We start from the raw sequence: 13,801 nt of genomic DNA, 5'->3' as shown, positions 1-13,801 counted from the left end.
TGCGGCAGCACCAGCTGCATAGCGCCTCAAAGGGACCCCCCACAGGGCCCAGGTGGCGCTCATGTCACCACCGCTAGCCTACCGTTCAATCCGGGGGGGTCTGGTTGGAATCCGACCCTCCCCCGGACAACCGCGCTGTCCTGGAGCCCTTCTGGGCATGAGCTATCAAATTTAGGCCGCGGCTTCGGCCTAGCCGAAGTCGCCGCCTTATTCCCGCCTCCCGGCCCGCCCCCGGATGACGAAAAATGACACTACAGTGTCATAGAAGGGGCGGATCGAGACAGGAAGGGCGCGCTTTTACATAGCTCCACGCGCCCTTTTCAGCTCTCCGCCCCCTTCCCCCTCCACCTCAGAATCCGGTGGCCATCTCGCTGCACCTGAAGAAACTGAAGGCAGCACAGCAGTCTCTGGGGGGCACAAGAGGATTTACCAGCGCTGGACCTAGGGGGAGCTCTGGTGGGGTAAGATCACAGCTGGGTCCTTTGTACTCAGCTGTGAGTTCCTGTAACCTATAACGCTCCCCTACCCCTCCTTTCCTCTGCGTAGATACACCTGTAGGGCCTCTACGAATAGTTACTATGTCGGGCTCAAAAAAGGACCAGGCAAGACTGCTTTTGCGCAGTCTGCACAGCCTGCAAGGCCACTCTCCCCAGCGGCAGCACGTACCCGCACTGCTGGGACTGTACCCAAAGAACAGCAACGCTTCTGCGGCCGCTGCTGCGCCAGAATGGGCGACTCAGATGTCGCAGTCTATAACAAAGTCTATAGATAACCTGACCTCCTCACTACTGCAGGCTCTGCAGGGTCATGTCTCGACTATGAACGTTACCCAGCAAAGGGACGTCCGGTATCAGGAACAGGCCGCTTACGACAGTTCGAGACGTAAGCGGACCCACAGGTCGCGTTCATCTGCGTCCTCACATAGCACTAGGTCGTCCCCCTCCAGGGAGAGACAGTGGCTACAGGTCACCGAGACCGTCCCCTGATACAGAGAGACAATGTGGATCTCCACAACGATCCCAGACCACACAAGACTCAGAGGGCATATGTGACTCCAACTCAGATAACGAAACAAGGAACGCTCTGCTCCCTTGTCCCCCTAACAATGCTGCGCTAGTTGAGGATATAATCTCTTCCATCCTTTGGGTGCTAGACTTTTCTGATCCAACCCCTGAAGTACCAGAACACAAGATTTCCTTTGAAAGTGTTCAGAAACCATCTGAGGTCTTTCTTGATCACCCGGAATTTCAAAAAAAAAAAAAAAAAATACTTTCTAAGCATTTTTCGCAGCCTGAGAAAACGCCAATCGCAAATACTTGAAAGCAAAGTACCCCTTCCCACAGAAGGACACTAAGGATTGGACAGATCCGCCTAAAGTGGATCCTCCAGTCTCTAGGCTGACAGCACAAACGCTTCTCTCGCTGCCTGACAGCTCAACCCTCAAGGACGCAGCAGACAGACAGGTAGAACGCATGGCTCGTTCAATCTTCGAGGCGGCAGGTGCCTCTTTAGCTCCTGCATTTGCTTCAGTTTGGGCAGCCAAGGCCATTATGGCCTGGGCTGATCTATTACAACAGGGCCTCCAAGCTTCAAATCCTCAGCTGGCGGACCAGGCGGTGCAAATTGCAGTAGTGACAGATTACATGGTCTATGCAGCGTTGGATTCTGCAAGAGGGGTAGCGGAAATAGCATCAAATGCCATAACAATCCGGCATATTCTCTGGCTAAGACAATGGAAGGCGGATGCGGCCTTAAAAAAGTCCCTAACAAATCTCCCGTACTTCAGGGGCCGTCCTTTCGGTGGAAAGCTGGATACAATGATATCCAATGCTACCGGGGGTAAAAGTACTTCCCTCCCTCAGCTGAAACAAAAACGCACGTTTAAAAGACGTAATCAATCTCGTTTCCGTTCCTTTCGGAATTCTTCAGGCTAGTCATAACAGTTCCCCTCTCAGGGACAACACACGGGCGGCACAGAGGCCGGACAGAAACTGGCAGTCAAAGGAAAGCCAGGCAAAATCCAAGGGAGGGAAAGCTCAGACTTTTCATTCATCATTACTCATCCCCTCCGGAAAACACCCCACTTATAGGCGGACGACTGCTACTCTTTCAGCAGGTCTGGCTGCCTATTACAGAAGACAGGTGGGTCAATGAAATAGTGTCTTCAGGATACAAAATCGAGTTTACTACCAGCCCACCGCACAGGTTTTTTCTCTGTTCCTCCAAAACCTCCACTCAAAGCTCGAGCCTTCCATCAAGCGGTTTCATCCCTCCTGCAAGCAGGAGTCATAATACCGGTTCCAGCAGACGAGCGCTTACGAGGGTTCTACTCCAACCTGTTCGTGGTGCCCAAAAAGGGAGGCAGCGTCCGACCCATACTAGACCTCAAGCAACTGAATAAGTATGTTTGAGTTCGTCACCTTCGCATGGAATCCCTCCGGTCAATCGTTGCGTCCATGGAGGAAGGAGAATATCTCGCCTCCATAGACATACAGGACGCATACCTGCATATACCGATTGCTTCGCCCATCAGAGATTTCTCAAACTCGCAATCAACCAAGACCATTACCAGTTTGTGGCCCTCCCGTTTGGTCTCGCCACGGCTCCCAGAACATTTACAAAGGACATGGCAGCTACCATGGACGTTCTGCACTCCAGAGGCATAGTAGTCGTTCCATACCTAGACGACCTCCTCATCAAGGCCCCCACCTTCAAGGACTGCGAGGTCAAGTCTCAATCACGATCGACACTCTGAGTCGCCTGGGATGGTTAGTCAATTTACAGAAGTCCTCGACTACCCCAAGTCAGTCTCTGACCTTCCTGGGGATGCTATTTGACATCTCCAGGGGTCTGGTGATCCTCCCCAGGGACAAGGCACTGGCCCTCCGTTTGGGAGTTCACACTCTCCTCCGCGGTTTCCCCCGATCTCTCCGGTATGCCATGAGCGGACTGGGCAGGATGGCAGCGGCAATGGAGGCGGTACCATTTGCCCAGATTCACCTCAGACCCCATCCTCAAGTCCTGGGACAGGAATCTGTTCTCCCTCAAGAGAGAGTTCCGGTTATCAGCGAAAACCAGGAGGTTCCTGCACTGGTGGCTCCAGCCAACCTCGCTTGCAATGGGAAAATCCTTTTCTCTCCGGTCACTGAAAGGTTTTGACCACCGGCGCAAGCCTTACAGGTTGGAGCGCGGTACACCTACATCACAGAGCGCAAGGCAAGTGGTCACCAATGGAAGTGACCATGCCCATCAACATCTTGGAAATTCGGGCCATCTTCCTGGCATTGAAAGCCTTCCATCACTTGCTAGCAGACTCTCATATCAGAGTGAAGTCGGACAATGCCACGGCGGTGGCATACGTGAACCATCAAGGCGGCACCCGCAGCATCCAGGCGATGAACGAAGTAACACGTATCCTACACTGGGCGGAGGATGCGAGGTCGGTACTCTCTGCGGTCCACATTCCGGGTGTGGACAACTGGGAAGCCGACTATCTCAGCCGTCAAGGAATGGACTCGGGGGAGTGGTCTCTCCATCCCGAAGTTTTCCATCAGATCTGCCATTGTTGGGGGACCCCGGACGTGGTTCTGATGGCATCCCATCTCAATGCCAAAGTTCCCAATTTCATGGCCAGGACGCGCGATCCGCAGTCGCTCGGAGCAGATGCCCTGGTTCAGGACTGGACCCAGTTCCAGCTTCTGTACATTTTTCCACCCCTTCCCCTGATTTCCAGAGTCCTGAGGAAGATCAAACGAGGGTGTTCCCCACCATCCTATTCACTCCAGACTGGCCCAGGCGTACATGGTACGCCGACGTAGTGCAACTCACAGCAGACGCTCCCTGGCGTCTCCCCACACGTCCCGAACTTCTGTCACAAGGCCTGTTCTTCCACCAGAAATCAGGGGCTCTCAATCTGACGGCGTGGCCATTGAGACCTGGTTTTTGACCCAAGCAGGCTTTTTCATCGGACGTTGTTAAAACCATGATCAGGGCTCGAAAGCCAACTTTAGCCAAAACTTACTATCGTACCTGGAAGGCTTTCTTCACATGGTGCGAATTTCGTGGGCACATCCCACTCCCCTATTCTCTTCCAAAGGTCCTCGGTTTCCTTCAGTCAGGCCTGGACGCCGGGCTATCCCTGGGCTCGCTTAAGAGCCAGGTGTCAGCGCTTTCAGTGCTCTTTCAGAGGCATTTTGCTAACAATCTGCAAGTGAAGACTTTTCTCCAAGGGGTTTCTCGATTGGTTCCCCCCTACAAACATCCGTCGGAGACGTGGGACCTCAACCTGGTCTTGACAGCACTACAGTCACCTCCTTTTGAACCCCTAAAGGAGGTCTCACTCCGCTTTCTATCACAGGAAGTGGTTTTTCCTGGTGGCAATCACCTCGCTACGCAGGGTGTCCGAACTTTCAGCTCTTTCCTGCAGACAACCCTTCCTGGTTTTTCATCAGGACAAGGTGGTTCTCCGTACAGTGCCATCCTTCCTTCCGAAGGTTGTGTCCACCTTCCACCTCAATGAGAAAATCTCATTACCATCTCTTTGCCCGGTTCCCGTTCATAGAGTGGAGAAGGCTCTGCATACGCTAGACTTTGTCAGGGCATTGCGTATTTACGTGTCTAGGACTGCTCCCTTCCGGAAGTCTAATTCACTTTTCCTTCTTCCAGAAGGCGTTCGCAAGGGCCTACCGGCTTTCAACGCCACCCTTGCTAGGTGGATCAAGTCCACCATTCAAGAAGCTTACCGCCTTAACAATTCTGCTCTTCCGGCCGGTATCACGGCTCACTCTACGCGGGCGGTAGGGGCCTCTTGGGCCATTCAGCATCAAGCCTCGGCACATCAAGTGTGTAAGACAGCCACTTGGACTAGCCTGCACACATTTACAAAACACTACAGAGTGCATACCCAGTCCTCAGGGTATGCGAGCCTGGGTAGACGGGTCCTGCAGGCGGCAGTACCCCAAATTTAGGGAACTGTCAGTACAATATTGGTCCACTGCTTCCCACCCAGGGACTGCTTTGGGACGTCCCACGGTTCTGTGTCCCCCAATAAGGCGACAGAGTAAAGGAGATTTTTGTGTACTCACCGTAAAATCTCTTTCTCTTAGCCTTTAATTGGGGGACACAGCTCCCACCCTGTTGCCCTTGCGGGCCGTTGTTACGTTTGGGTTCTCATACTGTTTGAGCTGGGTTCTCATATTGTTTGAGCTCATTTATGGTAGCCTTCTTACAGGCATGGTTATGTTTCTGGTATATTCCTCCTAATGCTTTTGCACAAAACTGGAGAAGGCTGACGCCGTCCAGGGGTGTATACTGCAGAGGAGGAGCCAAAGTTAATCTTTTTCAGATTATGCATAGTGTCGCCTCCTAGTGGACAGCAGCATAACACCCACGGTTCTGTGTCCCCCAATTAAAGGCTAAGAGAAAGAGATTTTACGGTGAGTACACAAAAATCTCCTTTTTTTTGCCCATAATCTGTAGTTCATTTTCACAAGGAATACAGGAGGAAAAGTACCCTACAATTTATAATGGAATTTCTTGCCAAAAAAAGGAATCCGCAACCTGAAACAAAATTTCACCTAAAAGCGTATTAATATTCCACCTGTCATTTTCCACTACTGTGTGAGCACATAGAAGGGCTCAGAAGGGAAGCAGCGCCATTTGTCTTTTGCAGCACAGATTTTAATAGAATGTATTTTGGCAGCTCGTCACATTTGCAGAGATAACAGGAAACACCTGAAAATTGACTCCATTTTGGAATCTAGATCACTGAAGAAATTTTACTGGAGGGTGCTATTACAAATTTTGACCCCTTCACAACTTTGGGATGTTCCATTTTTGCGTTTTTTTGCTCCCCTTCTTCCCAGAGCCATAACTTTTTTTTTTTTTATTCCCATCACTATGGCCATGTGAGGACTTGTTTTTTGCAGAACTGGTTATACTTTTGAACGTCACCCTTGATTTTACCATTTTTTTGGGGGGGAGGGGAGGGTGTATTTAAGTTGTTAAAGTCTGTATAAAAAAAAAAAAAGCCATTTTCCCGTAACCCGTAGCATCTCCATTTTTGGGGGCTGAGTGAGGGCTTACTTTTTGCGCACCAAGCTCATGTTTTTATTTATACCATTTTGGGGTACGTATCATGTTTTGATCACCTGTTATTGCATTTTATTATAATGTTGCAGTGATCAATAAACACAGTTCTGGCGTTTTGATTTTTTTTCTCGTTATGCAGTTGATTGTTTTTATATTTTGATAGGGCGTTTCTGAACACAGTGATACCAAATATGTATATTTTATTTTTTTATATTTTTAACAACATTTGTCCATTTTTTTATTTTACTGACTTCATTAGTCTTAGGACCCTTGAAGCTGCGATAATCCTATCGCTTGTGCTACATTTAGCAGGACTTCATAAAGAGGTTGACGGTGGCATTTAACATGTTAACAGCCGTGGGTGGATCAGTATTCCACCTGCGTCTGTTAGGGGCACATGACAGCTGATCAAATCAGCTGTCGTGCTGGAAAAGATGCAGGCTCAGCGCCAGAGCATGCATCAAATGCTGGTATAAGACCTGTGACATAGCTATACGTCATAGGTTGTGAAGGGGCTAATCCAATAAATGTTTCAGAGTATTCCTTACAATTACCTTTAGAAAAATAAAAAAATATACATCTTTCCCTACAATACAACTTCAGCATCTTTACAGGAAAGGACTTGATCTCTTTTGCTGCCTATTGGCCAAGTCTTGCCAAATGACTGGATAAAAAGCCAAACCAGGGTCTCTATTTGCAAACACATTTTCCAGTCTAGAGTGAAAAGCTGGAGATTTGATTTTGCTGTGTGAAGGGCTTCTTACTGGTGAATCTAAGGGGGAATGTTTCTCATTGCAGAGCCAGCGTAGGGAGACTTGTAAGTCATGCAATGTTCTTCTGGGAATGTAACTATTAAAATCGCAACTTCAGAAGGAAGAGTACTGGATTTCTGTTGCCAACTGTCTTGCAGAGAGTGCCATGGACAAGGAGTAAACTGGGTAGTTAGCGTGCACTCTAGTCAAATATAGACGAGGTGCAGGTGTAACGGACCTATTTGCATAAAGTCTGTTTGAGTGAGCGGTGAATTTAATTAACATGGACAAGGAGTAGTTTGAGAAAAAGCACCCTGCAAGTCTCTTTACAATTTTTGGAGAATACAGCAGTGCCCCGAACTGTTTGGATACCGGGCCTGCCTCGAGAGAGAGCGCTATTTGGGTTTTGCAGAGCAGATTTTAATGCAGTGTTTTCTTTGGGTGCCATATTGGGTAATTTTGTAGACCCCCCCGAGCTTGCATACCAGTGGAAACTGAATCTTTCAAATTTAGATAGTGATTTGACTGCTGCTGCATCTAAAGGGTTTCATGTCCATTATTATTGGAATAAGTGCCAATTCTAATAAAAGAGAGAGAAGCCAGCGCTGCTTATGGTCAGAAAACAAATACATAAAGTGCATATGCACATATTGATTTCTAACTGTACTTCAAAAATGAGACATTTAGCAAACAATTGACCAATTCTTTGAGCCACGCAGGGCCGTATTTGCCATTAGGCACTCGCGGGCACGTGCCTAGGGTGGGACTCTGCGGGGGGCAGCACCTGAGTAACTTTTTTTTTGTCAGGGGGTTGGCCTCCTCATTCTCCCGTCCCCCCATCATACCTCCTCCAGCGATGCCTGCTGCAGCTCCGATGGTCCTGCGCCGATATCTGTTTTTCCTGTGTGAGTGCGCGGTCACACGTGGTACCGCTCATTAAGATCATGAATATGGACGCCACTCCATTCTCATAGGCGTGCCTCCCATATTCATGACCTTAATGAGCAGTACCACGTGACCGCGCGCTCACACAAACAGGAAGAACTAGGCTGGACGAGAGACATGCAGCAGGGAACGGACCAAGCCACGACACAGGTGAGCCGGATGCAGAATGAGCCAGGTGGATAATGGGGGCCGGGGGGAATGAGCGGGGGGGTGGAGAATGAGCGCCAGGGGTGGAGGAATGAGCGCCGGGGGGGAGGAATGAGCGGAGCCTGCACTGGGGAAACGGATGCACTAGGGAGAGAGGCTACTTTCACATCAGCGATTTTTGGCAAAGTGTCTTCATTAGTCATACTCACCAATGGGGGAGGCAGCACTAAAAGTACCTAGGGCAGCATAAACTCTAAATACGGCCCTGCCGCCACTCCAAGGCATTCTCATATGGGGCAGTCCTACTTTACGTTTTCGTTGCCGTGCACGCTGGGTTATGCACGCCATTCTTTCTGTGTTGATTGTGATTGATCTAGGCTGCTGTACACACATACAGCAGCACTGCACTGCACTGTTTGATTGTGCACCTGTGTCTGGGCCTGTTTCACCCTTCATCTGTGGTGCTGGTTAGGCAGTGTGGAGGTTGGACCTGAAATGTCTATGTCCGGACCTGGTCAAGCTTTATCTGCGCTCGCTCTTTCAGGCGCCATGGGAGTGATTCAGAAACGCTTCAGGTACAATTTGCACTTAGTGTGGTCTTGTTTTTAATACATCTAGGAGGCCGTAATGTCACAGCGAATATAAAAAACGTAGAGTAGGACTGCCCCATATGAGAATGCCGTGACGTGGCGCGGGGTGGCTCAAAGAATTGATCAATTGTTAGCTAAATGTCTCATTTTGAAATACAGATAGAGATCAATATGTGCATAGGCACTTTATGTATTGCGTTCTGACCATAGGCAGGGCTGGCTTCTCCCCTTTTTTAAGTGCCAATTCTAACCCAGCCAAGAGTTAGGGCTTGTTCAGGCAAATGTGTTTTCGGTCTGTGTGCAAGTGCACAAAGTCAATGTTCCATAAGGACCGATGATATATATGGAAAAAAATATCACAGCATGTACTATTCTGGTCTATTTTATGGACCAAAGTAGTGCATGTAATGGAAAGTGGCTCATATGCCTAGCCACAATGAGGACAAGCACACAGTTAATCACGTTTTCAGAGGTGACTAGCCTGATTTTATATGCACCTGTCTGCAGCCAGCATTACAGTTCCTATGATGACATATCCCAATGACATACACTATCGGTTAGCGGTTTGGACACACGTATTTTCAATGATCTTATTGGAATGTGCACAATGTAGATTCAGACTGAAGGCAGCTAAACCATGAAAAAACATACATTCTGGTGTGTTTTACCTTTATTTACTCCTTGTTTGAATTGAATGTTAAATATTAGATTTCTCAAAGTACCCAACTTTATTAAAAGCTTTTAGATGCTTTTGGCATTCTCTCAAACAACTTCATCAGGTAGTCACCTAGAATGATTGCAACAGCCTTCAATGATTTTCCCAGAGGTGCTGATCAGTTGTTGGCTGCTTTGCCTTCACTCTGCAATTCAGCTTGTTCCAAAGTATCTCAGTTGGGTTTGGCCATGTCAACTGACTCGAAACTCCATGCTCAATTTTTTTATAAAATAGCCTTGTGGTGTATTTTGAGTTATTGTTTTATGAATCGCAAGTGATGGTCACACTCAATGCAAACCAGATAGGATGGCATGCTATTACAGAATGTGTGCCTTGAATTTGGAATTAATTGCCAACAATGCAACCAGCAAAACAGCTCCATCACACTTCATGTTTCAAAGTGGTACTATCACACTCTCTCCATTCTTTATGAAGACACCACACATGTTGAAACCACCCACGCGTTCACCTTTTCTGCTTATCACAAAGACATGGCAGTTGGTGCCAAAATGATCAAATTTTGACTTGTCAGACCACAGTACAGATTTCCACTGATCTAATATCCAGTTATCAATTTGCTTGGATCAAATAAGTCTGTTGCTTCTTTGCAGCAATGCTACCATAAAGACCTGCTTATTGCAGTCTTCTCTGCACAGTTTCTGTTGGTATGTGTCTGATACTTTATGACCTCACATTATTTTATGAGGACTGTTATCTGAGTTGGTGTCAATTTGTGGTTTCGGATGCTAATAACTGATGAACTTATCCTCTGCAGCATAAGTAATTCTTGGTTTTCCTTTCCTGAAACAGTCCTACTCCTTATGAGTAAGTTTCATTTGAGCAATTGATGTTTTATAGTATATTGTTTATTATTAGTATATTGTAGCCTTCATCTAGGTCCATGGACAGAAAAATAAAATGACAAGTCTCAAAAAGTGCCGCAAACAAAAAAAATTTTTTTTTTCTAAAAAAGGTTGTTTTTTTTAACCGCTAAAATATAAAACAAAACAAAAAAAAATCACCATAAACACACTGACCTGGAGAATCATTGTGTTAGGTCATTTTCTCCACAGAATGAACACCAGAAAAGCAAAACCCCAAAAAAACAATGGTGGAATTAATTTGATTCCATGGTAAAATGGATGGTGTCATAAACTACAACTCGTTCTGCTTAAAACATGCGCTCATATGGCTATGTTAATGGCAAAATAAAAGTTATGTTTCTTAGAAGAAGTAAAGGGAAAAAATGCTTTTTTTTTTTTACTTCCATATATTTCGAGGAAGAACAACACAGGAATGGCTACAATGCAAGTTGGTAAGAAAAGAGGTTTTGTTTTTTTTGTTTAAGGATAATGCAAGTATTTAAAATGGCCGTGATAGAAACGTTGACAGAGCTCTTGTCCTAAACATTGCTTACCCTAAATAAGAGCAGAAATCACCCATCAAGTGTCATATACTATATGCCTAAAATTAAAAAAAAAAAAAAAATACATTTGTTACAAGGCTTTTGATATACTTCTTCCCTCTGTTCTATTAGTTTATCCATGCTTCACGGTAACCTGTCAGATACACTAGGCTGCCCCTTACTATTTTGTTTTTATTTCTAGTGACCTCTTTAACATTGCTTCAGAGCAATTTCATTCATTCATATTCACCCTACAGCAAATGTACAAGGAGAAATCCTGTATTAATTGAAATGGTCTTGGTTTATGGAATGGACTAATGTCTCACAAGCAAGCTCCTTCTTGAATTTTTATGAGACTTATCCTGATATTTTATGCTCACCTTGTATAAAACAGTAAGTGTACAGATGGGAAATGGTTGTTAATAGAATTGAACATTTAAATCAGATGTTAGATTTAATTTTGAGGTTCCTTGTACACTTTTTTTTTTTATTATTGGAAGCATATATAATTTGTAACTATATGTAGTATATCTTCTATTTATACAATATACCGTACATGTTTTAGGCTATGTGCACACACTGCGGAATCGCCTGCGGGTTTTTCCCCGCGGAACCGCAGGTAAAACCGCAGGTAAAGTAACCTGCGGTTTTGCCCTGCGGTTTCACACCTCTACTATGTTAAAGGTGTGAAACCGCAGCGGAATCCGCAGAAACAATTGACATGCTGCGGTTTATAAACCGCAGCAAAACCGCAGCGTGAGCACTGCGGTTTTGAAAACCCATAGAGTTACATGGTACTGTACCATGTCTGCGGAACTGCTGCGGTTCCGCAGGGCCAAAACCGCAGCAAAAACCACAGCGTGTGCACATAGCCTTACATAATTCACTTCTGTTTCACACAATGAGTTTTTCAATGGCAACATGCTAACTATTACGGTAATTGAAAATTCACATCCAAATCCAAAGTATTCATCTAAGGGTATTGCATGAAATATAAAGTGCCACTTGAAATAACTATACACTTTAAGGCAATTAAATATAATATTTTTTGGATTTGTCTTATATTTTGGGCACTTCCACGTGACATTTTATCACCACTGATTTTGACCTGAATGTAGCGCCAAATCTGCATGGAATAGGTATGCTTCAGATTTAAACATGTATATTCAGAGCAGAATTTTCACTTCTTAAGATTTTGCTGAAATTCTGATAACTGATATTCTATGGTAACAGTGTATTAAAGTGAACCTGTCAAGATTCATGCTAAGTCATGGGCAATAGGTATCAAACAGTAGCTGAGTTATTTCATTTGTGTAGGTTTTTGTTTAAATGCTGCAATGTTTCAAAGAAAACCTACTTTGAAAAGCTGTATGAAGGCAATGAGTTTAGGTTCAGTAGGCGAAGGAGGTCCCTGAAGGCTTCTCCCCATACTCCTCCTCCATTTGTATTGACCGGTCACTCCATGTATGTGTGTATGGTTATAGAACTATGAGTTTAGAGGTGAGGGATAGGGAGAAGCTGCCAGGGAACCAACCACACAGTTGCCATATGACATTTCAAAGCATGTTTTCTCTGAAACACCACAGCACTTCTGAGTTAAATATATGGTGGTAAAATCTCTGCCAGTGTCTGATTCATGCCAACTGTTGGTTGTGTAGCATGGATCATCTGACATTTTCCCTTCACCCATGACAGCACACCTGAGAGAGGGATCCGCCCGCCAGGACAGGAACCTACTGAAATATAAGGGGCGGCACCTCCCCCCGCTTCAGTTGGGTTCCTATCCTAGGAAGAGAATCCCAGACTGACAGCGGCGGTGCCTGTCATGGATGAAGAGACCCAGGGCCGGCACTGGACGAACAGGTCATCTTACCTGTAGCGCCGGCCATCGGGTTCCTGGTAGCGCGGTCTCATTGGGGCTCTGGGTTCGTGCAGGTGTGGCTGGCGGCATCTATGCTCTGGGGCGCTCCACCGTGCCTCCCTCCCCTCGTGCGTGCCCCTGGGCCGTCTCCCTCACGACGCATAGCGTGGGAGAACCGGGGGCATTTTCCAGCCACTGACGTCAGCGGTGCAGGGCATCCTGAGAGCATGCCAGCTGACGTCAGAAGTGCGACGGCAATATGGCGCCTGGTGCGACGCCGGCCGCATGGAAAAGGACAGCGTTCGACCGGCGGTCGCAGAGGGGAGGGGGAAGAAAAAAGGACGCTCACCGGGCCAGACCTACTCAAAGGAGGAGGACGTCAGTGCGGCCAGGTAAACCATGGGGTCAGAGCAGGAAAGGTCGCCGTCTCCACCGTCTCTGCCTCCATCGCAAACCTCGGCTCACAAGCATGGCAGCCGTTCAAGCGGCAGTCGCCCAAGCCACAGGTCGGGAGACTCCTCGATGTCCAGAGAGCAGAGGTCACGTGCTCCCCCACAGCCTCCGAGTCCGGTACCCTACTTTACGGGTGGTGAGTGATCTCCGTGAATGTTGGTATGGTGTTAATAGGGTCCATCTTGTGTGTTAAATTCCTTAGGAAAAGCCCAAAAAAGCAGGGAGCAAGAGGAACAATAGAGATTGTGCCATATGTAGAAGCCCCCTAGCAAAAGATTGGCAGAAGGACCTTTGTGCCAACTGCATTCGGAGAACCATGGCGGAGGAGGCGCCGAGCTTTGCAACCAACCTTAGATCGGTCATCAGGTCAGAGGTGGAAGGCTCACTTAAAGTATTGTAAAAGAAAAAGCGTAGAAAAGACTCCCCTAGCTCTTTCTCAGACTCTCCCTCGGCTATATCTCAGGCCGAACACCCATCCTTCTCCTTGGATAGTGACACGGGTGGCAAGCCGTGTTTTCCAGTAGAGGATACGGATGCTCTCCTCAAGGCCATCAGAGTAACAATGGGCCTACAGGAGGAAAAAACAGCTAAGTCCCTGGAAGATGTCATGTTGGGGGGTCTACAGGAAAGGAAGAAACGTACCTTTCCAGTCAGTGAGAAAGTCCAAGCACACATTGAAAGAGAATGAAAGAAGCCTGAGAGATCAGGAGCACTTCCCTCCTCTAAAAGGAGGTACCCCTTTGAACATAAGGACACGGAGATATGGGATAAGGTCCCAAAGATCGATGCAGCGGTATCCAGGTCATCCAAAAAATCGGCCCTGCCCCTGCAATACTCAGGAGT

Source organism: Dendrobates tinctorius, unplaced genomic scaffold (assembly GCF_039654945.1).
Source record: "Dendrobates tinctorius isolate UK_male_01 unplaced genomic scaffold, ASM3965494v1 ptg000250l, whole genome shotgun sequence".
In the NCBI taxonomy this organism is placed as follows: domain Eukaryota; kingdom Metazoa; phylum Chordata; class Amphibia; order Anura; family Dendrobatidae; genus Dendrobates; species Dendrobates tinctorius.
This window is presented reverse-complemented; position numbering follows the sequence as displayed.